The 13,122-nt window shown below is 44.8% G+C and overlaps 1 non-coding gene across 1 annotated transcript; it reads right to left on the bottom strand.

Moving 5' to 3' along the window:
- Positions 1–2,820: 2,820 nt before the first annotated feature.
- On the bottom strand, positions 2,821–2,957 carry LOC119935301. Its single transcript, XR_005453186.1, has one exon. It is a non-coding gene; the product is annotated as a small nucleolar RNA SNORA7 (small nucleolar RNA).
- Between the last annotated feature and the right edge of the window lie 10,165 nt (positions 2,958–13,122).

Genomic DNA, 13,122 nt, shown 5'->3' with positions numbered 1-13,122 from the left:
TGCCCTTGGCGTTGGGGCCGGCCGCCCTCCCCCCCCTCCCCACCCCACCCCCCGTTAGGCCGCAGCCCACTCGGCCTGCACAGGCCCTCGCCGGGGGCCGCCCTCACCCGCATGCCCGGCCCGGCCCGGCCCGGCCCGGCCCGGCCTTCTCCTCTCTGGCCCTTTACTTCCCGCCCCTCACCTCCAGGCCCCCACCCCCTTCCCTCTCTCCCTTCCCTTCGTCCCCTTCCCTTCCTTTCTTACCCTTCCCTTCCTTCCCTTCCTTTTCTTTCCTCCCTCCCATTCCTTCCCTTCCCTCTCTTCCTTTTCTTTCCTCCCTCCCATTCCTTCCCTTCCCTCTCTTCCTTTTCTTCCCTCCCTCCCCTTCCTTCCCTTCCTTCCCTTCCCTCTTCCCTTCCTTCTTCCCCCCCTTCCTTTTCTTTCCTCCCTCCCCTTCCTTCCCTTCCTCCTCTCTTCCCCCTTCCCTTCCCTCTTCCCTTCCCCCTTCCCTTCCCTCTTCCCTTCCTTCTTCCCCCTCCCCTTCCTTCCCTTCCTTTTCTTTCCTCCCTCCCCTTCCTTCCCTTCCTCCTCTCTTCCCCCTTCCCTTCCCTCTTCCCCCTTCCCTTCCCTCTTCCCCCTCCCCTTCCTTCCCTTCCTCCCCTTCCTTTTCTTTCCTCCCTCCCCTCTTCCCCCTTCCCTTCCCTCCCTCCCCTGCCTTCCCTTCCCTCCCCTCCTTCCCTCCCCTGCCTTGCCTTCCCTCCCCTCCCTCCCCTGCCTTCCCTTCCCTGCCTTCCCTTCCCTCCCCTGCCTTCCTTTCCCTCCCCTCCCCTTCTCTCCCTTTCCCCCTCCCATTTCTCCCCTTCCCCTTCCCTTAATAATAACAATAATAATAATAGCATTTATTAAACACTTTTATGTGCAAAGCACTGTTCTAAGCGCTGGGGAGTTTGCAAAGTGATCAGGTTGTCCCATGGGGGGCTCACAGTCTTAATCCCCATTTTACAGATGAGGGAACTGAGGCCCAGAGAAGTGAAATGACTTACCCAAAGTCACACAGCTGACAATTGGCAGAGGCGGGATTAGAACCCATGAACTCTGACTCCAAAGCCCGGGCTCTTTCCAGCACTTGGGGCTCACAGTCTTAATCCTCACTTTCCAGATGAGGTAACTGAGGTATAGAGAAGTGAAATGACTTGCCTTAGGTCACACAGCAGGCAAGTGGCGGAGCAGAGATTAGAACCCAGATCCTTCTGACTCTCAGGCCCGTGCTCTATCCACTAGGCCACACTGCTCTACCTCAGTGCTTAGCACAGTATTTGACCCATAGTAAGGATTTAACAAATACCACAATCAATTAATGGATTTTATTGCACAGTACTAAGTGCTTGGGAGAATACAGTACAAGACAGTAGGTCAATATGATCCCTACCCACAATGATCTTACAGAGTAGAGGGCATTATTAATAAACTTATTTAATATCACTATCATTATTAGCAATAATATTCATGAAGAATCTACTGTGTGCAGAGCACTGAACTACCCACTAGGGATAGTTTAATACAAATCAAAGACATGGTTCCTGCCCTTAAGGATCTTCCAACCTAACTGGGAAACAGGTAGGCATAAATCGAATAATGGAGAAGGAGGAGGAAACTGTAGCCCCAACTGATAACAGCAAGAGTATGGAAAAAATGATTAATAGATAAAATGAATTTGTAAGTTAATATAACGTTCGCATGAATCTTCTGTCATAAACGATGAATGAGCCTCGGTTCAGTCTCGAAGAATCCACCTGAAAGTTGATTTTAATACCAGTGGCTTGACCATCCTTTCCTGTTCTGGCTAACTACGTTCCTGCTGGAGCAGTAGGTACAACAAGACGACAGGCAGGCAGGCAGGGGTGAGATACGTGGCTTAGGGTATAGAGCACAGGCCTGGACGTCAGAAGGACCTGGGTTCTAATCCCAGCTCTGCCACCTGTCTGCTGTGTGACCTTGGCCAAGTCGCTTCACTTCTCTGGGCCTCAGTTCCCTCATTAGTAAAATTAGGATTAAGAGTGTGAACCCCATGTGGGACAGGGACTGTGTCCAACCTGATTAACTTGTATCTACACCAGAGCTTAGAACAATGCCAAGCACTTAGTGCCAAGAATTTTACGGACAAAATTGATCTGTATATCAATACTACCGGTGGCTGTTGGGATGAAATGACTATAGGCAGTGGGAATTAGTTGGGAAGTGCCTCCTGGAGAAGGTGGGTTTGGGAAATGTATTGTCACTGGGTGGCAAAATAACTTGGTGCCCCAAGCCAGCTAGGAGAAGAGGGGTTGTTAAAAAAAAAAAAAGGCTAGATTTTTTATTTAAATGGTACTTCCTTCTTTCAGGGTGTGAGCTAGAAGACCTTTTGCCTGCCTTCAAGCACCTGGACTCAGAGAAAGGTACTTAGTCCAAGTCCAACTCGGCAATGGATAAGCATTCCTACTATCTCATGTCTCATTTCTCATCTTATGCCATCGAGTCATCTCCAACCCACAGCGACACCACAGACGCATCTCTCCCAGAACGCCCTACCTCCATCTGCAATCAATCAATCATATTTATTGAGCGCTTACTGTGTGCAGAGCACTGTACTAAGTGCTTGGGAAGTACAAGTTGGCAACATATAGAGACGGTCCCCACCCAACAGTGGGCTCACAGTCAATCGTTCTGGTAGTGCATCCATAGAGTTTTCTTGGTAAAAATACAGAAGTGGTTTACCATTGCCACGTTCCGCGCAGTCAACTTGAGTCTCCGCCTTCGGCTTTCTCCCGTGCCGCTGCTGCTCAGCACGGGTGAGTTTTGAATTATAGCAGATTGCCTTCCACTCGCTAGCCACTGGCCAAGCTAGGAATGGAATGGATAGGCCTCTGCTTGACTCTCCGTCCCATAACCGAGCCTGGAGAGTACTGGAAACTCTCCAGATGCTACCCTGAGAGGGGTACTAGCTCAGCGTGGCTCAGTGGAAAGAGCACGGGCTTTGGAGTCCGAGGTCATGGGTTCAAATCCCGGCTCCGCCAACTGTCAGCTGTGTGACTTTGGGCAAGTCACTTAACTTCTCTGTGCCTCAGTTACCTCATCTGTAAAATGGGGATTAAAATTGTGTGAGCCCCCTGTGGGACAACCTGATCACCTTGTAACCTCCCCAGCGCTTAGAACAGTGCTTTGCACGTAGTAAGCACTTAACAAATACCATCATTATTATTATTATTAGATCCCTAAAAACAGCAGAGTGCTATGACAAAATACCAGTAGATAGGGAACCTGTTCTTAAATTATTTATTATCTTCATGCAATACAAGACTACAATACTACCAATACTATAGATCCCAGTCATGAGATGCTGTGAGAAAGTATGAATGCTGACAGAGGCAGCGTGATCTAGTGGAAAGAGCACAGGCCAGGAAGCCAGATGACCTGGGTTCTAATCCTGTCACCCGTATTTATCTGCTGTGTGATCTTGGGCAAGCCACTTAACTTTTCTGTATGTCAGTTACTTCATCTACAAAATGGAGATTAATAAGAATTATGGTAGTTGTTAAGCGCTTACTATGTGCCAAGCACTGTTCTAAGATTGACTGTCAGTCAGCTAGTTAGTCAGTCAGTTGTATTTATTGAGTGCTTACTGTGTGCAGAGCACTTATACTAAGCCTTTGTGAGCCCAATGTGGGCTGTGTCTTATATGTACCCCAGCACTTAGTACAGTGCCTGGCACATAGTAAGCACTTGACAAGTACCTTTTTTTTTAAAAAAAAAAGCTCCATTTTTGAAACAACGTGACAGTGAAGGGAGGGTGTGTATAGATGGCAACAAATTCCCTAATTCCCCAGGAGGGAGTGCCTATAAAGTAGTTGATTTTCCGAAAAGCAGGATATTTTCCTGCTTACAAGATTGCAGGGGAAACTGCCAAAGTGAGACTGCCACACTGAACTTGAGGTTTGTACCCTCTGAGGGGTTGGAAACAAATGGTGTCTCAAACTCTCAGAATCACAGACAGTTCCATGGAGCTCTGGAGAGGGGCAGCCAGAAGCTTAGTCCCTGCCCCGCTTGAGGAAACAGCCCAGCTCCTTGCCTTTGGTGGTCCCACCAACTTCAGCCCATCGGCCGGTGGTCTGCTTGGCTGGCTCCTAAGGTGGCCCTTCAACAGTTTTCATAGTGGGGGACGTTAAGGAACCGGGGTAAAAGAGTTTGGACAGGCGGGCCAGCTAGAGTAATTAAAAGTCATGCCCCTTAACTTACATTATGAAATTTTGCCAGGCTTTCTCTCCCCCTCTAGACTGTAAACTCATTGTGGGCAGCAAATGTGTCTGTTTATTGTTGTATCATACTCTACCAAGCGCTAAGTGCTCAATAAATATGATTGAATGAATGAATGGGCAAGTTCTTCAACAATTTGCCATCATTTTCTCCTCCACCAAGCTATGCCCACCCTCAATCAAGTCAATCAGTCAGTCATTCTCATTTACTGAGCGCTTACTGTGTGCAGAGCACTGTACTAAACACTTGGGAAAGTACAATATACGAATAAACAGACACATTCCTTGCCCTTAACAATCTTACAGTCTAGAGGGGAAGACAGACGTTAATATAAATAAATCAATTACAGATATAGACATAAGTGCCGTGGGGCTGGGAGGGGGATGAATAAAGGGAGCAAGTCAGGGAACCACAGGAGGGAGTGGGAGAAGAAGAAAGAAGAGCTTAGTCAAGGACTATTAGCTGTAGGGAGTTATGATTTAAATGTTTAATTTATTTTATTGTATTTGTTAAGCATTTACTACGTGTCAAGCCCTGTTCTAAGCAGAGATACAAGTCAATTAGGTAGGGATACAAGTCAATCAGGTAGGACACATGGGGTTCACAGTCCAAATGGGAGAGAGAACATGTATTGACTTCCCATTTTATAGATGAGCCAACTGCGACACTGAGATATTAAGTGACTTGTCCAAGGTCACACAGCAGAAATTGGCGGAGATGGTATTTGAACACTGGCCCTCTGACTCCTGAGCCTGTGCTCTTTCTTTCCATTAGGCCACGCGCCTTCCTATTTAGTTAGGGAATCGATGTGGCAGAGGAGTTGGGAGGAAGTGGGGGCGTGTTGTCAGGGTAGAGAAAAAAGAAAATCCTAAAATCCTACTCTTTGATCCAAGCCAGATCTCATCTTGAAGATTCCATAATCCTTGGAAGAAAGGAGAAATGCCAGGACATATAGATTGCCAGAAACCGTATATATAGATTCTGGAGAGTGGGGAATAACTTTTCCGAGTCTCTTCCAGCCCTGTGAGTCTATAATTCTGTTTAAAAAAACCCAAACAAGTCACAGATCCAGGCATTACCATGGAAACTGCATTCAGTGCCAGTGGAAAGCTGGAGCCCATGCTAATAATTACTCACAGCTTTGGAAAAATCCATCCAGTACTGGAATAACCATTGAACGCTTTTGAGGCCTCGATGGTATCATTTAACTTCTCCGGGCCTCAGTTTTTCTTACTATAATGTGGAAGGATTGGCTCCTAAATTGAAAAAGGTGTTAACAATAATAATAATAATTGGGGTATTTGTTAAGCACTGCTCTAAGTGCTGGGATAGGTACAAGATAATCAGGCGCCACTTGGGGCTCACATTCGAAGCGGGAGAGAGCACAGGTAGTGAATCCCTATTTTGCAGATGAGGGAATTGAGTCACAGAGAAGTGAAGCAATCTGGCCAAGGTCACACAGTAGGTTAACGGCAGAGCCGGCATCAGAACCCAGATTCTCTGACTCGCAGGCCTTTGGTCTTCTACTAGGCCACACTGTAGGATGGAAAGTAGACAACGACAACATGTTTGCACTACATAAATTATCCCTTTTGGAGGTCTCCTTTGGTTACACTATGTAAAATGCCCCTTTCGGAGTTCCCCTTTTGTTTGCAGCTTGAACTAATACGATTCACTTTTTAGAAACAGAAACTTCTTTGGGTTTTGATTTTCTTTCCCCCTTCAACATCCTTTTACTGCTGTTATTATTTCATCATCTTGAGGTCGGAATTCCTTCCTCAGAACCCTGATTGCCCTCAGTTTCTGTGGAGAAAGTTTTTCCTGAAAGACAACAGTTCAGCTTACTGGTTCAGGGAGATTGTTTTTCAAGTCCAATTTCTACATGTACTTTTTGTGGGAGGAAAAATAAAGCAAAGAAGCGTTGGACAAGAGCATAAAGGGGAAGGTTCAGAGGACTTCAGTGTCAGAAAAGCCTTCCAGAAACATTAATGCAAATTAAAAATTCCCCTCTACTTTCTGTCTCTCTCTTTGGGGCAATAAAAACACTTGTGGGATTTGTACAGCACTTACTATGGGTCAAGCACTATACTAAGCATTCGGGTAGTTAGAAAATAATCAGGACCCACATGTAGCTAACAGTCTAAGTAGGAGAGAGAAGGTAGTGAAACCCCATTATGTGGATGAGGGAACTGAGGCATAGAGAATTGAAGTGACTTGCCCAAGGTCACATAGCAGACGAGTGGCAGAGCCAGGATTAGAACTCTATAATTCTATTTATTTATACTGATGCTATTGATGCCTGTCTACTTGTCTTGTTTTGTTGTCTGTCTCCCCCCTTCTAGACTGTGAGCACATTGCTGAATAGGGATTGTCTCTATTTGTTGCCAAACTGTACTTTCCAAGCACTTAGTACAGTGCTCTGCACGCAGTAAGCGCTCAATAAGTGCTTAGTACAGTGCTCTGCACATAGTAATAATAATAATAATAATAATAATAATAATGTCAATATTTGTTAAGTGCTTACTATGTGCAAAGCACTGTTCTAAGCGCTGGGGAGGTTACAAGGTAATCAGGTTGTCCCACGGGGGGCTCACAATTTTAATCCCCATTTTACAGATGAGGTAACTGAGGCACAGAGAAGTTAAGTGACTTGCTCAAAGTCACACAGCTGACAGTTGGCAGAGCTGGGATTTGAACCCATGACCTCTACAGTAAGCCCTCAATAAGTGTGACTGAGTGAATGAATAAATACGATTGAATGAATGAATGAACAGGCCCAGGCTCTTTCCACTAGGTTTCACGGCTTCTCAATGCCTCTAAAACTTTGGTTGTTTTTTTGGTTTTAATCCACAATCCAAGAAACATCCTATCTTTATTTGGTTTTCACAGAAAAATGCCTTCCATGCCCTCAGTAGTAAATCATTTTTTGTAAAGGTATAATCAGGGGTGGCTAACACTGACAGACCTGGATCGCCAAGTGGCAATTAGAGCCCACAGAGCATTTAATAATAAAAGGAGGTTGAGACCAATGGAACTTAAGACAGCCAAGGGCCTGAGGTGCATCTTCACCTGGCTTCCTCGGCCCAGCGTGCCCCTGGGTTTAACGATAAAAGTTATCTGCAGTGAAGCTATTCCAGGCACCGTAGTTTATGCTTTTTTATAACCCCTTTTTATAAGCCATCCTGGGGCGTAGGTAGCATCAGACGCTACCGTGTGATTGGAATATTTGAACTGACTGGCCAAAGTGTAGCCAACTTCAGAAGCACCTGTTTTGGAGAGTCACTGAGACATCTGTGAGTTGGTTGGGAGTTCATTCCCCGCCTGTGAGGTGCTTTTTTTTAAAATGACATTTGTTAAGCGCTTTCTATGTGCCAGGCACTGTACAAAGCACTGGGGTATATACAAGATAATCAGGTTGGACTCAATCCACATTCCATGTGGGGCTCACAGAATTAATGCTCTTGCCTGGGATGCACAATATGTAATAATAATAATATCAATTCTCGTATTTCATTCAATCGTATTTATTGAGCGCTTACTGTGTGCAGAACACTGTACTAAGCGCTTGGGAAGTACAAGTTGGCAACATATTGTATTTGTTAAGCGTTTACTATGTGCCAAGCAGTGTTCTAAGCACTGGGATAGATACAAGAAAATCAGGTTCCACATGAGGCTCACAGTCTAAGTAGGAGGGAGAACAGTTAGAGTTGAATATTAGGAGTCAGTGGTCTTCAGTCAATCAGTGGTATTTACTGAGCACTTATTGTGCACAGAGCACTGTACTATGCACTTGGGAGAGTACAGTAGAACAGAGTAGGTAGGCAGGTTCCCTCTCCACAAAGAGTTTACAGGGGAGAAGGGGAGACAGACATTAATAATAATAATAATAATGGTGGTATTTGTTAAGGGCTTACTACGTGCCAAGCACTGTTCTAAGCACCGTGGTAGGTACAAGGTAATCAGGTTGTCCCACGTGGGGCTCACAGTCTTCATCCCCACAAAGAGCTGATAGTATAGAGGAGGGGAGACAGAAGTCAGTACAAATAAACAAAATTACAGATATTTGCATAAGTGCTCCGTGGTTGGGACAGAGGAAGAGCAAATGGAACAAGTCAGTGTTCTCCCCCTTTTAAACTGTGAGCCCACTGTTGGGTAGGGACTGTCTCTATATGTTGCCAACTTGTACTTCCCAAGCGCTTAGTACAGTGCTCTGCACACAGTAAGCGCTCAATAAATACGATTGATGATGATGATGATGATGACAGATGAGGGAAATGAGGCATAGAGAAGTGAAGTGACTTGCCCAGGGTCACACCGCAGATAAGTGGCGGAGCCGGGATTAGAACCCACGTCCTGTGACTCCCAAGCCCAAGCTCTTGACGCTAAACCGCGCTGCTTCTCTAGATTAGAGAAGATAAGAACCCAAAGTCCTCTGACTCCCCTCTCTGTCCTCCATTAGAACATGGTGCTTCCCTCATGGAGAGCAGCTTTTTGGCCACGAAGAGAACCGAGCCCAGAGGATCAAAGACTCCCGGGGCTGAAAGGAATCGCCAGAAGTTATCCAATCCAGTCTGAAGCAAGCCAAGTCCAGTGATATTTCATAAGGTCACCAGAAGGTGCAGAATGTCAAACTGGTTAGATGCCTTGAGTATGGAAACATTACCACATCTAAGACCAGTGGGGGTTTGGGGTTCATAGGAACTGGACAGGATTTGGTCTTAAATCCCACTCAGGCGACGGAGAAGAGTCTCTTGAAGGTGAGTGTGTTCACTACTCTGGTGTGTGCTACCCAGGCGGGGCAGAATTGAACCCATCTTGAAAGAAATGCACATCTCTTCTGCCCATAAAAATGTCCAGGGAAGGAGATGTTACATTCGTTTCTGTAGACCCGCATGAAATCACTGCAGGGAGTCGGATAGAGCACGGAGTACAGTGCTCTGCACACAGTAAGCGCTCAATAAATACGATTGATTGATTGATTGATTCTAAACCCAGCTCCGCCACTTGTCTGCTGTGTGATCGTGGGCAAGTCACTTCACTTCTCTGGGCCTCAGTTCCCTCATCTGTAAAATGGGGAAAAGAGTGTGAGCCCCATGTGGGACACAGACTGTGTCCAACCTCATTAGCTTGTATCTACCCCAGCGCTTAGGACAGTGCTTGATGCATAAAAAGCACTTAGCAAGTACTTATTATTATTATTATGAAGTTCAAGAATGTAACCACTGTGTTCTAGAATGATAGTAATTCTATTTGTTAAGCAGTCACATATGCTGAACACTGGGGCAGACACAAAACATTCAAGTCGGACACAGTCCCTGTCCCATAAGAGGCTCATAGTCTAAGATGAGGCTCACAATCTGGAAGAACCTAGTATACTTGAAAACTGAGGCTGGGCTTGGAAAATATCTTCATGTGTTTTACAACGCTAGAATGTAGATCGGACCGATTACAGCCACCTTCCAAGATGACATCTTTTCATTATAGAAAATTTTCCCAATTATTTTTGGGGAAAAAAAAGCGGTGCAGAGACGAATGAACTGGCTCTTCGCTTGGTAGCCGGGCCAAGTTTGAATGTATGCTGCGATTGGATTGTCTTTTATTGGGTTTCAACCAGTTAGTTGACTTATGGGAACTTCCAGAAGCATTGAGGGTATTATGATCATCAGTCAGCAAGATGGAACTGTGCCTCTTGTAATTAATCAGGGCCAAATGGGCCCAATGTTGGCAGAGAGAGTTAAGGGTAAAATTCCAGTTCCTCTTGAAACTATTAGTAGTTGGGCCACGGCTCAAAAGACCATTCACTATTGCTACTTGCCTACTTCAATTGACATGCCTCCTTAGCACCTCTTTCTTGAGTTTCTCTCATAATCATCATCAATCCTCCATGATATTTATTAAGCATGTACTGTTTGGGTATTTATTAAGCATGTACTGCTTGAATATTTATTAAGCACGTACTGTTTGGGTAGAGTGCTATACTAAGCACTTGGGAGAGTACAATACCACAGTGTGGGTAGACACATTCCCTGCCCACAAGGAGCTTACAGTCTAGAGGAGTATAAAGCCTTAGAGCATTACCCCTTCCTCCTCCTGGGAAGGGTGTTCGTACTTCAGTGCCTTAATAATAATAATTATGGTACCGTTCTTAGCACTGGGGTAGGTACATGCAAATTGGGTTGGACACAGTCCCTGTCCCAAGTGGGGCTCACAGTCTCAATCAGCAGACATGTGGCAGAGCTGGATTAGAACTCAGGTCCTTCTGATTCCCGGGCCCACACACTACAGTCACTATCGACTCAATGGGAATGAAAGAGTTAGGCAGCAGACCATTTGTCAGTACCAGTGTCACTGATAATTGTTGATACAAATTGCTAAAATGTCCACCAGCATCAATGTGCTTTATACTTCTGCCACTCATTATTTTACCACATTAAACATTGTAAAATGTTGATCAATCAATCAATCATATTTATTGAGCACTTACTGTGTGCAGAGCACTGTACTAAGCGCTTGGGAAGTACAAGTTGGCAACGTATAGAGACAGTCCCTACCCAACAGTGGGCTCACAGTCTAGAAGAGACTGTGGTGATGATGATGATGGTGATGATGATGACATTTGATAAATGCTTACTATGTGCCAAGCACTGTTTTAAGCACTGGGGTAGATGCAGGTTGTCCCATATGGGGCTCACAGTCTTCATCCCCATTTGACAGATGAGGTAACTGAGGCACAGAGAAATGAAGAGACTTGCCCAAAGTCACACAACTGACAAATGGCGGAGTCAGGATTAGAACCCATGACCTCTGACTTCCAAGCCCATGCTCTTTCCACTAAAAACACCAACTTGGAAGTCAGAGGTCATGGAAAACACAAAGACACTCAAGTGATGATGGCAGCTCTCATCAAGACAGACTGATAAGCCTCAGTCCTAAGACTTCAGGACTTTGAACCTGTGTAAAGGAATTGATTTTAGTGATCGTGGGTTGGCCAGTGCCACAATCAATCACTCAGTCAATCAATCAATGGTACTTATTGAGTGTTTACTGCTTGCAGAGCACTGTACTAAGTGCTTGTAATGGAGTCAGTAGACGTGATTCCTGCCCACAAGGAGTTTACAGTCTACAGCGAGAGAGAGACATTACAATAAAATAAATTTCTGGTAGGGGAAAGAGTGGAGTATAAAGATATTTAAACAGTGCTCTGCACACAGTAAGCGCTCAATAAATACGATTGATGATGATGATATTTATGTAGGGAGACAGCGTTGCCTAATGGAAAGAGCAGAGGCTTGGGAATCAGGGGACCTGGGTTCTAATCCCAACTTCACCATCAGCTGCTATATGACCTTGGGCAAACCACTTAACTTCTTCCTACTTCAGTGCCCTCATCTGCAAAACGAGGATTCGATACCTGTTCTCCCTTCTACTTAGATTGTGAGGCTCAGTGAGACCTGATTATCTTGTATCTTCCCCAGCATTTAGTACAGTGCTTGGCACATAGTGAGCACTTAACAGATACATAATTATTATTATGTGAGCCCTATGTGGGACAGAGACTTTGTCCATCCCACTTATCTTGTATCTATCCCAGCACTTATCACAGTGCCCGGCACATAGTAAGTGCTTAACAAATACCATTAAAAAATAAACACACACACACACACACACACACACACACACACACACACACACACACACACACACACACACACACACACACACACACACACACACACACACACACACACTTTCTTCCTAAATCACATCTACCTGTGCCAGCTTGTGGTTTGGGTTATACCACAACAGACTCTGTTGTGGGAAGAACATTCTCTATTTTAAAACATCAAGTTATATTTAAAATGGGTCATGAAACCACGTTATGCAAAACTGCCTGTACCTAATCTCAAGCAGATAGTTATCTACTCTGTCCTTGAAAATATTTAGAGAAGGAAATGTTGCAACTTTTTGTGGTAATGCATAATAATGTCTCCTGTCCCCTGAAGTCAAAACTTATTTCCTGCTGCAACCTAAGTCAATTTCTTTTTATCCTGGCTTCAGTGAGAATAGAGAACAGCAGCTTTCCTTTAAGATATTTAAGGAGAATTAGGCAAGCACGTCTTTCATTCATGTTCACTGAAGGCTAGGCTCCAATTTAACCCACTCCCATCCCAGACTCGCCTCCCTTTTGGTCATAGTTTAAATTTTATAGTGTTACTTCTTTTTGTAACCTGTCGTCATCAATGGTATTTGTTGAGGGCTTACTGTGTGTAGAGTACTCTACTAAGTGCTTGGGAGAGTACAATATAACAGAGTTGGAGACATGTTCCCTGCCCATAATGAGTTTACTACCTTCTGAAAACAAGAGGAACCAAATAAGCAGCATGGCCTCACGGGACTGGGAGCCAGAAGGACCTGTGTTCTAATTCAGCCTCTGCCACTTGTCTGCTGTGTGACCTTGGCTAAGCCACTTAACTTCTCTGTGCCTCAGTTACCTCACATGTAAAATGGGGATTAAGACTGTGTGTGAGCCCCACATGGGACAACCTGACTACCCAGTGCTTAGAACAGTGCTCGGCACATAGTAAGAGCTTAACAAATACCATAATTATTGGAAAAAACATGTGAACTGCAGGATTTCCAAAGTACCAAAATCAGGAATTTTTTAAAAAGAACGTAAGTAAATTCGGGTTCATATAGGTAATCTCTGAAGTAGAGAATAAAATGTTGGCATCCTCCAGTGCCCTACTCTGCCATCATTTAATTATCTCTGCAGGTTACGTCCTTACGCATCTCCCCCTCCCCACAGCACCTGTATATATGTTTGTATGTATTTATTACTCCATTTTATTT

This window comes from Tachyglossus aculeatus, chromosome 11 (assembly GCF_015852505.1).
Source record: "Tachyglossus aculeatus isolate mTacAcu1 chromosome 11, mTacAcu1.pri, whole genome shotgun sequence".
Lineage (NCBI taxonomy): Eukaryota > Metazoa > Chordata > Mammalia > Monotremata > Tachyglossidae > Tachyglossus > Tachyglossus aculeatus.
Note: the sequence above shows the minus strand (reverse complement) of the source record. Positions and strands in the feature narration are given on the sequence as shown.